Source organism: Castor canadensis, chromosome 14 (assembly GCF_047511655.1).
Source record: "Castor canadensis chromosome 14, mCasCan1.hap1v2, whole genome shotgun sequence".
Lineage (NCBI taxonomy): Eukaryota > Metazoa > Chordata > Mammalia > Rodentia > Castoridae > Castor > Castor canadensis.
The window spans coordinates 50,355,579-50,369,928 of record NC_133399.1 but is presented as its reverse complement, the minus strand read 5'-3'; positions in this window follow the sequence as shown (position 1 = coordinate 50,369,928).

The following is a 14,350-nucleotide window of genomic DNA, read 5'->3' as shown; positions in this document are numbered from 1 at the left end:
GTTTGTTCTATTCTGCTGGATTGGCCTTCCGTTTTGTTTTGCAGTTCTGTTTCATTCTTTTTTCTGAGGTTTTCCATATTCTGGCAGTTTTCCTCTTTAATGTTGTCTATTTTTGTCCTGAGTTCATTTATCTGTTTATTCATTGTGTTCTCTCTTTCACTTTGGTGTTTATACAGTGCTACTATGGTTTCCTTTATTTCTTCTTTTGCTTTTTCAAATTCTCTTTTTTTGTTGTCTTGGAATTTTTTGAGTGTCTCCTGTACATTTTGGTTGACCCTATCCAGTATCATCTCTATAAAATTCTCATTGAGTACTTGTAGTATGTCTTCTTTTAAATTATTCTAGTGGGCTTCATTGGGTCCTTTGGCATAGTTTATCTTCATTTTGTTGGAGTCTAGATCTGAGTTTCTGTTCTCTTCATTCCCCTCTGGTTCCTGTACTAATTTTTTGCTGTGGGGAAACTGGTTTCCCTGTTTTTTCTGTCTTCCCGTCATTGTCTTTGGTGTTGTTACTGTCCCTGTACTGTGTGCAATTAATTATTTTCTAGCTTGTAATAATAACAATGGTAATATTTAGAATGGAAGGGTGAGCTGAGATGGAAAACAAGAAGTTAAAGAAAAGGGGAAACCAAATATACAGACAAGAGGGAGAAAGGAGAACAAGGTATCAGACAAGAAAGTTTCAAAGGTATAAACAGGGAGCGTTAGTGTACTAATTGACAGTAAGCTGAACAGACATTAGAGAGACAGAGAGAGGATTGAAAATCAAAGATTAAAAAAAAATAAGTAAATGAAAGAAATATCTATATATAAAAATGAATTAAAATAAAATGGAAAATAGAAAATTAAAAAAAAAACCAAAAAACTTCCAAGTTTATATGCAATGCAGTTTCAGTCTTAATAATTTGGGTGTCCTTCTCAGTCTCCAGTCCTGTTGATGGTGCCTCAGATGTTGTTCTGTAGTTGTCTCATCAAAGCGTATGCATAAAGTAGAACAAAACTACACACACACACACACACACACACACAAAAGCCACACCAAGTGTCCCAAGTTGAAATGCAATACAGTTTCAGTAAGTTTTTCGGCTTGCAGGTGTAATTCGGTTGTTCTCTCATCAAAGGTAGGGAGAAAAAGAAAAAAAAAAGAGTCTGGAGACAGTTCTGAGAGTGGTATCTGCAATTATGGCTTGCTTGCCTGCTGCTCTCAGCCTGCTGTAGCTGGTGCTGTTATTTATGCAGATCTCTGAGGTGAACTTAGCACTCACCTGGTCCCACAGGCTTTGTTTGTTCAGGGTTCTCCTGTGCAGGAGCCTCTGCTACAGGCTTTCCCCTTTCCAAGCACTGGTAAAGGTGACACTGCCCCCGCGTTGTCAGGCCTGCGTGTTTATTTACAGTTCTTGTGGGAAGTGGGTCTTCCCCCCTCTCCTGTGCAGTTTTTCCTCCCACTGCCACTTTCACAAGCTTTCCTGCTCCTGCTTACTGGGCGGTGCTGCTGCTCCTGCCAGTCACCATGTTTATTTACAGTTCACCTGGGAAGTGGGTCTTCCCTCCTCTCCTGTGGAGTTTTTCTCCCTCCGCCACTCTCACAAGCTTCCCCGCTCCTGGTTGCTGGGTGTGTGCCCCACTCCCGCCAGAGGCTCTCCGGCCTGCCCGGCTTGTTTATTTGCAGTCCTGGGAAGGGTTTCCTTCCCCTAATCTTCGGCACTCAGTGTGCCCCACCCTCTTTCCCGCATGTCTTAATTGTTTTTATTGCTTATTACTCAGTTTCTCTTTTTTTCCCCGGGTGGAGGTCATTCTGTCCAGGCGGCTATGCTGCTCTGGCCCAGGCTTGTCTGTGGGGGTACAATGGTACCGCAAAGCTCACCTGGTCCGTGTCTTCCCAAGCCATCTGGGTGCCGGCCACTGGTGGCCCCGGGGGCCCTCCTCATTTACCGTGAGGTGGAGATTCTCTGCGCCAGCTGGAGGTGTGGAGGGGTCAAGGTTATGCCTTTTCTCAGTGATTATGCTTGCAAAGTGTGTCTCCAGTGTCTCTCCAAGATTTCACTATAGGAGGCTTGCTTTCTGCTTCCTACCTCAGCCACCATCTTGGAATCCTCTCCTGTTGTTTCTTGAATTAGTAAGTACATACTGGTTGAGCTTTACATTTATTAAATACCTTCTTTCAAAATCCATCTAACCTACTATGGACATGAATAATTCCACAGAACGAATTACAGAGGTACAACAATTCATATCAGGTAATATGCAATAAAATTACTCTGAAATAAGTATATTAAAATACTTGAAATTCTACTAGTATTCCCATTCCTTATTCCTTTTTTCCCAGATTGAATGTGTGATTTGACATAAATAATGCCATGTCAATGTCAATGTTGTCATCCATCTTTCAAACAAGTTATTTATAAGCACATGAAAAAGAGTTTTATTTTATTTTATTTATTTTTTTATTTTCCCCTTTTTTTTTCATTTTTATTTTATTATTCATATGTGCATACAAGGCTTGGTTCATTTCTTCCCCCTGCCCCCACCCCCTCCCTTACCACCCACTCCGCCCCCTCCCTCTCCCCCCTCAATCGAAAAAGAGTTTTAAAATGTAAGGTTCAAATTAAATGCTCTGGTTTTATGTTTCATATCCTCAGCTTCCTAGTTTGGAATCCCCTATGCATGTTGCGGATTTACACAGGACAAGATGAAACTTGTGAGACTGTACTAGAATTTCAAATACTTTTCATAGAGCTGGGTGACATGAAGTCTAAGTATAGTTTCAGGTACATGGGAGGCTAAGGCAATAGGCTCCTTGAGCACAGGAGGTCTGGACTGGTCTGCACACATACCTAAGAATGAATCTTATAAAAATATTCCATGTTTACTATGCTAGCTCACTCAGTGTACTTAATAACTGCATCTCAACCTTTTCTACTCCATGTACCATTTAATTCGGTGGTGCCAATCAGGCATGTATCTGATCTGTAAGAGTAAATCAATTTGTAAATCCAGTTGTTTACAAATAAAAGTGCCTTATTTGCTCTTCTTTCTTTTCCTCATTTTTCATATTTTCTTTCTTTCTTTCATTTAGTTTTTGAATAGAACCCAGAGTCACGCTAACCAAAACCACTCCCCCACTCCCAGGACTACACTTATTTCTTCATGAGGTAACTAGAAACAAGAAGCCACAAATTTAAACATCTAAATCAGAGTCCTCATTTTTGAATATTTTAAGTAGAAAATTTACAAATGCACATGAACAGTGCAAAGCTTTGGTAGTTCCTTTCCCATGTCATTTGATAACTTTGGTCACAAAATAAGAAGCCACACATTTAAGACGTCTAAATGAGTTATATCAACCTTGAAAATGTGAAATAGAAAATTAATAAATACACATAAGCAAGTAAAAGTTGGGGAAATAAGTTTCACATCTTATTTACTACCTTTGATTACATAATAATCAGAGTCTAGTTCTCCAAGAAACATTTTTGTCCTTTTTTGATTTAACAAAAATGAAATGGGCACTGACAACATTATGGCCTATATGTTCCTAAAAACATTCTCTCAGTTCACTTCCCAATTATTCTTATTTTGTACTGTTGTGTTCTACTAATTCATCTTCCAGTTATTCACACCCATCTCATACATCCATCACCACATTTAGAGGGATCTATCTCCAAGACAAATATGAACATGAACCACTGTTCAAAACCTGTCTGGGCACCTTAGAGTTACAAATAATGGTATCACAATCTGACTTCTTCCCAACTCTCCATCTCTAGCCCTATCTGCTGTTTGCTCTTATGTCTAGCACTACTGAACTTTTGGTGATGTCCTCTTCACGATCCACTACATTGCTGATAAACAAATACACTATCTAATAGTTCTCGGGCTGTTGGAGAGGCTCAAGTGGTAGAGCACCTACTTAACATGTTCAAAGCTTTGAGTTCAAATGCCAGTACCACCGCCAAAAAAAGGAGAAACAATACTTTTCTTCCTCTCTTGCTACTGCCTTTCATGCCTTCTCCATTTTCTTCCCTTTATCTACCCAAGGTCATGTTGGATTAGGCATTAGAAAGAAAAGCCACCCTATTTATTTACAGTAAAAAATAAAATCACCTTTTAATTATAGTAAATCCCAGTGCCAGCACATATGAGGAATATAATAAATAGTCAGTAAAATGAAAAAGACTGCTTTTACAAAACTGACTTAAAAGATTGTATGCTCCATTCCAGGAGCAAACAGGATAAACACTTAAATACTTTACAGTACAAGTGATAAGTATAGAGTTGAAAAATAAATGAAATACTCAGGTTCAAGGAAAGCAAGTCTTGCTGAAGGGAATAGAGACATAATGAAGCAAAGACTAGACATAGTGTATGAGTCTAAAAAGAAAACATTTGATAGCAGCATTCCAGATATAAGGAACATGGTGGTCCCAAATAAAGCTGTAAAGAAGTAACAGTAATTTTGATGTAGAAATTGCTTATTAGGTTATATAATATTTACAATTATGAAGTAGCAGATAGAGTGCTGTATGAATTTGTTCATTTCTATGGTATTTTAAATGTTTATCTCTGAGTAAATGCTCACTCATATGAAGTAGGTGAATTTGTGGATGAATTTTTGAGATTCTGGTGACATGTAGAATCTGTCCAAGTGATATCCTGAAGTTCTGGGTAATTAAGAATTATTTTCTAAAGAAGTAAATATTCAGCTAAAGAGTAATCTTAATTGAAATTCTTAACTGTGAATACAACTTTTTTATCATTAATATTTTAAGCATTCTTTATTGGTATAAAAGATTTACTTTATCTAACTGTTCTATTTTCTTTTTTTCTAATTACTTAATTTTCACAAACATGTTGCTCTATCCACAGAACCAGACTCAGAAGATTCATTAGAGATAAGGCCAAGAAGACTCAATATAAGGAAAATTAAATGGCAAGAGGTACTTAATAAGTACTTAATGTATGCCTCTTAATATATGTATGTAAAAAAACTAAATTTTAACTTTCCTTTTAATTTTCCTTTCTTTGGTTTAATAATGTTATCTTTTGTTTAATAAAATTACCTTTCTGACTACCATATAGAGTCTACAGATCATAATTTGATAATTTAAAAAGCATTTTAAGTAAGTATGCAAATATGAATGCTTTTAAAATTACAATACATTGTAGTTCAATGTTATCCTTAGATTTTTGTCAAAAATTGTGTGATTATTGACTGTGATTATTGAACATTTTTACATGGTGAAAGGGTACCACCAATTTTGTGTCTTATGACTAAACATTTGACATTAAGAGCCATATAAGAGTTTTAACCCCTTAGTGATCATTCCCACTGACTAAAAATTTGTAGTTTCATATTACTGGTCGTTAACGTCAAGGTTAAAGTTTTAAGTCTTCCTTTCAGTCTCTTCTTGACTTCGGTGTTATATAGAGGATAGGGTCAAACAATCAAACCCAGGGCCTGTCAAGAGATTGTTCTTCTGCAAAATGAGGCCTTGGGTTTAGGGTACAAACAATGATGTTCTAACTTACTTTATTTCTGTGAACAAAGCCAGCAAATATTACCAAAGTTGTTTGGCACTGTTTTTCATAGACTTTAGAATGTGTTAGAACTGAACTTACCAGAGATATTTCACATGAATGTATAACTCTACCACTGTAGAATTGAATGAAATTATTATTTTTTTCTATATTATAGGTGATTTTAAACATTTTATCATTGTGTTTCTTCTCTCCCACACATTCCAAAAATGAATGTAGCATAATGTTACATGTATAGTTACATATTTCTATTTCATATCTGAATGTGACTTTATCAGTCTTTGCCACATAAGTTTTTTTATTGTTTATTCATTTATTCATATGTGCATACATTGTTTGGGCCAACTCTCCCCGCCCCCCCCCCCCAGCTTCCAGGCAGAACCTGTTCTGCCCTCTTCTCTCATTTTGTTCAAGAGAAGACATGAGCGATAATAAGACATAGCATTTTGGCTAGTTTGAGATAAGGATAGCTATATAGAGAGATTCCTAGCATTGCTTCCATGCACATGTGTATTACAACCCAAACTGATTCATCTCTACCTGACCTCTTCACTACTTCCTGTTCACCTTCCCATAGTGGCCTCTGTCAGATTACTTTATTTGCTTCTCTACAGTGGGCACATTAAACACTTTCAAGTTTTGGGTCTCCTACCTTTCCCTATTCCTCCTGTACATGTTCTCCCCTTAAGATTGTGACCCGTGTCCAATAATATTACTGCAATTGTTTTGGGTTTAAAGTCCACAGATTAGGGAGGACATACGATTTTTGGCCTTCTGAACCTGACTAACTTTGCTTAAGATGATGTTCTCCAGTTCCATCCATTTATTTACGAATGACAAAATTTCATTCTTCTTTGTGGCGGAGTAAAATTCCATTGTGTATAAATACCACATTTTCTTGATCCATTTGTCAGTAGTGGGACATCTTGGCTGTTTCCATAACTTGGCTATTGTGAATAGTGCTGCAGTAAACATGGGTGTGCAGGTGCCTCTGGAGTAACCTGTGTCACAGTCTTTTGGGTATATCCCCAAGAGTGGTATTGCCAGATCAAATGGTAGATCAATGTTTAGCTTTTTAAGTAGCCTCCAAGTATTTTTCCAGAGTGGTTGCACTATTTTGCATTCCCACCAGCAGTGTACAAGGGTTCCTTTTTCCCCACATGCTCGCCAACATTTGTTATTGTTGGTGTTTTTGATGACAGCTATTCTAATAGGAGTGAGGTGGAATCTTAGTGTGGTTTTGATTTGCATTTCTTTTATGACCAGGTATGGTGAGCATTTTTTCATGTGTGTGTTTTTTTTTAGTCATTTGTATTTCTTTCTTTGAAAACATTCTGTTTAGTTCAGTTGCCCACTTCTTTGTTGGCTCATTGATTTTGGGGAGTTTAGTTTTTTGAGTTCCCTGTGCACTCCAGTTATCAGTCCTTTGTCTGATGTATAGCCAGTGAATATTTTCTCCCACTCTGTGGGTGATCTCTTCAGTTTGGAGACCATTTCTTTTGTTGTGCAACTTTTTTATTTCATGTAGTCCCATTTGTCCATCCTTTCTCTTAGTTGTTGGGCTGCTGGAGTTCTATTGAGGAGGTCCTTGCCTATACCTGTTGCTTCCAGAGTATTCCCTGTTCTTTCCTATATAAGATTTATAGATATCACTGCTCTATCTTTTGTGAAAGAAGCTTAATTTTTGTCATTATTTCTATAAGATATTTTATACACACAATTGATATCATATGAATAAGATGCTAATAAAGAGTTTATAATTCAAAACTATCTACATAAGATAATAAAAAGTAAATTCATTATCAGTCACAATTAATAATTTGTGCAAATGTGAATCATGCCAACATTCAAAATATAACAAGTAATTAATTTAAATTTTTAAAAATGTGAGTATTTTCAACATGTTCTAAAATCAAAAGGATAGACTGTAATCTAATCTAATGGACAGCAGACTATTTTTATGATAATCACTTTTTTTTGACAGCATTGGGGTTTTAACTTAGGGCCTCATGCTTGCTAGGCAGGTTCCTCTTACTGCTTGAGTCACACCACCATCCAAGTATGATAATCATTTTGAAGTATTGGAATAACTTTCTGTGGATATTTCTATCATCTCTTCCAATTCACACCTGTCAGCAGATATGTCTGTAAATGGCAGAATTGGCAAATGAATCTACAGCTGAATGTGTCAGAAACATGTACCCTGTGTTAGAACAAGAATAATGGTGAATACTACAATCATTTTATCAAATTTGATAATTGTGAATCTTTAAGAATATTTCAAAATGAATTTTAGTGTACTAAACTTGTATACAAGGTAGGCCCAGGATAAGGAAGAAGATGAAGAATTGTATGTTATATTTGGCACTAGGATCACTGATTGGTGTTGTGATGTTTCAATGAGTAGCAACCATTTTCAAAAATTAGATAATTTGAGTACCTCTGGAAGATAATGTTTCTGATTACATTAGTGAAATGATGATCTATTTAAAGGTGATTGATCTGGAAATAGATTGAAATGGCTGGATCTATGTATGAGGAGCCTGTTGTACAGTGGTGCCAGAATTTTAGTTGAAAGTAAAAGAATTATTAGAAGCCTGGTTCAGTCCTTTAAAGTCTACATGATCTTGGAAAAATTATTTAACCTACTGAAATATAGAGCATTATGTCTCCAAGAAGGTGTGCATGATGATTAAATGGGGTCAGAAGTATCAAACCATTTTGTGAAATATAAAATATGTCTACTATATAAGATAAAATGGTCCCAAGAGGGTATTTGGTGACTTAATAGATGTAGAGGACATTTTGTTGTACCTGAGAATACTTAAATGGTGGCATTACCAAAAGCAACGGAAAAGTTGGAAGGGACAAATAGATTTCTAATTTGGAGTGTGGCAAGTTTCAAGAAACTGTTCATGGAAATATCCTCCAGGAATGTCATGCATTGGCACTTGAGCCCTTGCTGATGAGATTTTAAATGACTGAACATGGAATAAATTTCTGCTACTGTGTATCCAGTGAGTTCTAGTTATTTAGACCTTGAGTACACCTGATGAGGAATTATGCTATAGACTTAGAACAGAAAATCCAGTAAACACCAAGCAATGATAACTCACTGTAGGAGCAGGAGGAATATATTCTGGAAAGAGAGAAGAGTGGATCATAACTGTCCATGATTTTACTCTTCACATCCTGAAATGACCAGGAAGCATGAAATCAGGTAATGATCATCATCTGTATCATTCTTTTTTTTAGGTCATTAGAGCTCTATTTATTTATTTATTTTACATTTTATTATCATAGTACTATTGTACTGGGGTACACTGTGACATTTGCAAGAGTTTTTACAATATATCATAGTTGAATTCACTCCCCTCCATCATTCTCCTTTGTCTCCCTTCCCCCACTCCTGGAATAGTTTCAATAGGTCTCATTTTTCCATTTTCACACATGAGTACAAAATATTTGCACCACATTCACCCAACCTTTTCTTATATTCCCATCCACTGGTACAAATCCCCAGACAGGACCTATTTTATCTTTCTGCTCTCCATTTATGAAAAAGAGATACTTATGTTCATAATACTTCTTGTAGTATACTGACAAGAAAATGTGCAAATAAAGTGCCTGCTGCATTTCAGATGCATAAAAATGAAAAGTTTGTATATTTCCCATCTCATTAAGGTTTGCTACAATTTTATGTAGTTCTTTCTTAATTGGGAAAGAGTTACCCACCATATCTACTATTTTCAAGCTCTATTTTAACATCACCTTAAGATGTTAAAGAAAAAAAAAGAAAAAGAAGAAAAAAAAGATGTTAAAGGAAAGATTTTATTACTTCTTACTATTTTTTCAGTTAAATTTTTACCAAAAAATTGTAAGCTTTTATTTACATAAATGAATGTAGCTTCTAACATCCTATTTAAATTCAATATGTCATACTCTGAATTTTCTTCTCAAGTGAAGTATCTTATTGTAACACTGTGACAATTTCTGGCATTGGAACTATTTTAGTTTTCTAATACTTTTATTCTTTTTTTTTGTGTGGATGGAGCTAGAGTTTGAATGCAATTCAAATTCAGGCCTGCTAGTCAGGCCCTCTAACTTTTAAGCCACATTCCCAGCCTTTTTAAAAATTATTTTTCATTTGCACATATCAGTTGTACAAAATGGTTTCATTGCAATATTTCCATGCATGCATATAATATACTTTGATAAAACTCATGCCCTCCATTAGTGTTTATTATCTCCCCTCCTCCTTAATAAACAATTTTAATTGGTTTTGATCCATTTTCACACATGCATATGTAGTACTTACATCATGCTCATCCCTACTTTACCCTCTCTTCTCATTCTCACTCTCCTCCTGACCTCTGCCACTAAGCAGTCCCCTAGTTTTACCCTCACATTCTTAATTTTTTAAGGTTCAGATTGCACACGAGAGAGAACATGTGACACTTGTATCTTTCTTCTGTTTTATTTCAGTTAACATGATGATCTCTAGTTTCACCCATTTTCTTCAAACTACATTATGTCATTCTTCTTTATGGCTAAATCATACTCCGTTGTGTATATATACCATATTTTCTTTATCCCTTCATTGGTTAATGGTATGTAGGCTGATGCTGTGGTTTGGCTATTATGAATAGTGCTGCTATACAGATGGATGTAGAGGTATATTTATTCTATGCAAATTTATATTCCTTTGGATAGATGCCAAGTAGTGGTATAGCAGGATAACCAGGTAGTTTTATTTTTGTTGTTTGGAAGAAACTCCATACTGCTTTCCATAGGAGGTGCAGTAATTTGTATTCCCACCACGTGTCAGGGTTCCTTTCCCCTGGTGTTCTCACCAATCTTTGATTTTTATTTTCTTGAAGGTTTCCAATATGATAGAAGTGTGGTGGACTCTCAGGGTCATTTTGATTTATATTTCCTTTATGGACAAGTACATTCATTCATGTATTTATTGGTCATTTGTTACTTCTTCCATTGAGCACTGTCTGTTCAATTAATTTGGCCATTTGTTAATTGGATTTTTTTGGTATTTAATTTATGGAGATCGTTATATACTCTAGATATTAACCCTGTATCTGATGAATACCTGCAAGTATTACTCCCATTTTGTAAGTTATTTCTTGATGCTGGTAATTATTTCCTTTTCTGTGCAGAGGCTTTTAAAAATTCATTTATTCATATGTGCATATGTTGTTTGAGCCATTTCTTCCCCCTACCCCCAGCCCCCTCTCTCTCCCCCAACCTCCCTCGCTTCTAGGCAGAACCTGTTCTGCCCTTTTCTATAATTTTTTTGAGGAGTAGACATAAGCAATAATAAGAAAGACATAGTTTTTTTGCTAGTTGAGATAAGGATAGCTATACAGGGAGTTGACTCACATTAATTTCCTGTGCGTGTTTGTTACCTTCTAGGTTAATTCTTTTTGAGCTAACCTTTTCTCTAGTTCCTGGTCCCCTTTTCCTATTGGCCTCAGTTGCTTTTAAGGTATCTGCTTTAGTTTCTCTGCATTAAGGGCAACAAATGCTGGCTAATTTTTTAGGTGTCTTACTTATCTTCACACCTCCCTTGTGTGCTCTCACTTTTATCATGTGCTCAAAGTCCAATCCCATTGTTATGTTTGCCCTTGATCTAATGTCTGCATATGAGGGAGAACATATGATTTTTGGTCTTTTGGGCCAGGCTAACCTCACTCAGAATGATGTTCTCCAATTCCATCCATTTACCAGTGAATGATAACATTTCGTTCTTCTTCATGGCTGCATAAAATTCCATTGTGTATAGATACCACATTTTCTTGATCCATTCGTCAGTAGTGGGGCATTTTGGCTGTTTCCATAACTTGGCTATTGTGAATAGTGCTGCAATAAACATGGGTGTGCAGGTGCCTCTGGAGTAACCTGTGTCACAGTCTTTTGGGTATATCTCCAATAGTGGGATTGCTGGATCATATGGCAGATCTATGTTTAGATTTTAAGAAGCCTCCATATTGTTTTCCAGAGTGATTGCACTAGCTTGCACTCCCACCAGCAGTGTAGGAGGATTCCTTTTTCCCCGCATCCTCTCCAACACCTGTGTTGGTGGTGTTTTTGATGATAGCTATTCTAACAGGTGGGTAGAATCTTGCATTTCCTTTATGGCTAGAAATGGTGAGTATTTTTCATGTGTTTTTTGCCCATTTGAATTTCTTCTTTTGAGAAAGTTCTGTTTAGTTCAGCTGCCCATTTCTTAATTGGTTCATTGATTTTAAAGAGTTTAGTTTTGTTAGTTCCCTGTATATTCTGGTTTTCAGTCCTTTGTCTGATGTGTAGCTGGCAAATGGTCTCTTCAGTTTAGAGACCTTTTCTTTTGTTGTGCAGAAGCTTTTTAATTTTATGTGGTCCCAGTTGTCTATCCATTCTCTTACTTGCTGAGCTGCTAGGGTTCTATTGAGGAAGTCCTTTCCTATACCTATTTCTTCCAGAGTATTCCCTGCTCTTTCCTGTACTAACTTTCAGACTTTAATGGTCCTTGATCCATTTTGAGTTGATACTAGTACAGAGTGATAAACATAAAGGTTTTTAATTTGATGCAATCCCATTTATCAATTCTTGGTCTTATTTCCTGATGAATTCTAGTCCTATTCAGAAAGGTGTTACCTATGCCTGTATCTTCACTTGTCTTCCTGAAGTTTTCCTCTAGTAGTTTCAAAATTTACATTTAGATCTTTGATGCATTTGAATTAATTTTTATATAAATAGGGGTATAAATTCAGTCTTAAAAATCTTCTACACCATTTGTTGAAGACTCTGTCTTTTCTTCAATATAATTTTTTGGCACCTTTCTCAAAAGTCAGATTGTTGTAACTGTGTGGCATTATTTCTGTATCTTCTGTTCTACTTCACTGGTTTACATGTCTGTGTTGGTGACAATACCATGCTGTTTTTGTTACTATGACTCTATAGTATAATTTAAAGACAGGTATTTGGATACTGCCAGCAGTGCTCCATTCGCTCACAATTCCTTTGGCTACCCACTATGTTTTGTTCTTCAAATATGAATTTTAGGATTGATTTTTCCATTTCTGTGAAACATGACATTGGAATTTCGTGGGGATGGCACTGACTCTGTAGATTGCTTTTAGTAGTATAGCGATTTTCCCAATATTAATTCTGCCAAACTGTGAATGTTAAAGTTCTTTGCATTTTCTAATGTCTTCCTCAGTTTCTTTCTTTGTATGTTGATTTTATATCCTGCTAATTTGTCAATATTGCTTATCAGATCCAAGAGATTTTTGGTGGAGTATTTAGGGTCTTTTAAGGGTTAGAGCCTATTATCTGCCAATAAGCATAATTTGACTCCTTCCTTTCCTATAGGTATCCTTTTATTTCTTTGTCTTGCCTTATTGCACTGCATTGAGTAAGAGTGGAGCGAGTAGACACTCTGGTCTAGTTCTGACCTTATAAGAAATGCTTTCAATTTTTCCCTTTTAGTGTGAAGTTGGCTATAGCTTTATCATATATAGCCATTATTATGTTGAAATATGCTCCCTATATTATTGAATATTTTCAAAGGCTTTTTTCTGCATCTGTTGAGATGATCATGTGTTATTTTCCTTTCTTCTCTTTATGTGCAATGTATTACATTTCCCGATTTGCACAAATTGAATCATCCTTCCTTCCTGGAATGAAACCAACTTGGTCATGGTGTGTGATCTTTTTATAGTGTTGCTGAATTTGATTTGTATGTATTTAATTATAATGTTTGTGTCTCTGTTCATCAAGAATATCAGACTATAATTTCCTTTTCCTTGCATGTCCTTAGCTGGTTTTAGTATTAAGCTTAATACTTGCTTCATGGAATGGGCTCAGTAGCATTCCTTCACTTTCTGTTTGATGGAATAATTTGAGGAGCATTGGTGTTAGTTCTTCTTTAAATGTCTCTTAAAATTAGGTAGTGAATCTCTGTGGTACTAGGCTTTTCTTTTCTTGGGAGATTATATTTTTTCAATATCATTGCTTCTTATAGATCAGGTTAGCAGGTTTATTTCCTCTTGGTTCAATTTTGGCATGTCATATGCATTTAGAAATTTATCCATTTCTTGTAAATTTCCATTTTATTAGAATATAAATTTGCAAAGTAGTGCCTAATGAGCCTTTAAATTTCATTGGTGTTTATAGTTGTACCCCCTCTAATCTCTAATTTTATTAATTTGGGTATTCTAACTCTTGCTTTTTATTTGTATGATGAAGGGTTTCTCAAACTTTTAAAAAATCTTTTCAAAGACCTATCATTTTGTTTCATTGATTCCTTATATTGTCATTTAGTCTCCATTTTATCAACGTTTGACTTAATCTTTATCATTTTTTCCCTGTACTGGTTTTTAGTTTGGCTTGTTCTTGTCTTGTTTTTCTGAGATTAAGGTGTATCTTAGGTTATTTTTCATATTGCTCTTATTATTTAATGAAGGAAATCACAGCTATAAACTTCCTTTTTGCCACTGCTTTTGATGTATCCCTAAGTTTCTGATAATTTGTATTTTAATTTTTATTTGATTCTAGGATTTTTTCATATCTCCCCACATTTCTCTGATGGCCCAGTGATCAGTTAAGAGTGAGTCATTCAGTCTCATATGTTTGAGTGTTTTGTGTAGTTTTCCTTGTTACTTATTTTTGGTTTTATTTCCCCTTTCATAAACTTCAGGAATTTATTTCAATTTTATTGTCTTTTTCAAGTCTTGCTTTATGTCCTGTGATGTGATCTATTTCAGAGAAAGCAACATGGGATGCTGAGATGCATGTGAATTCTGTGGCTATTGTGT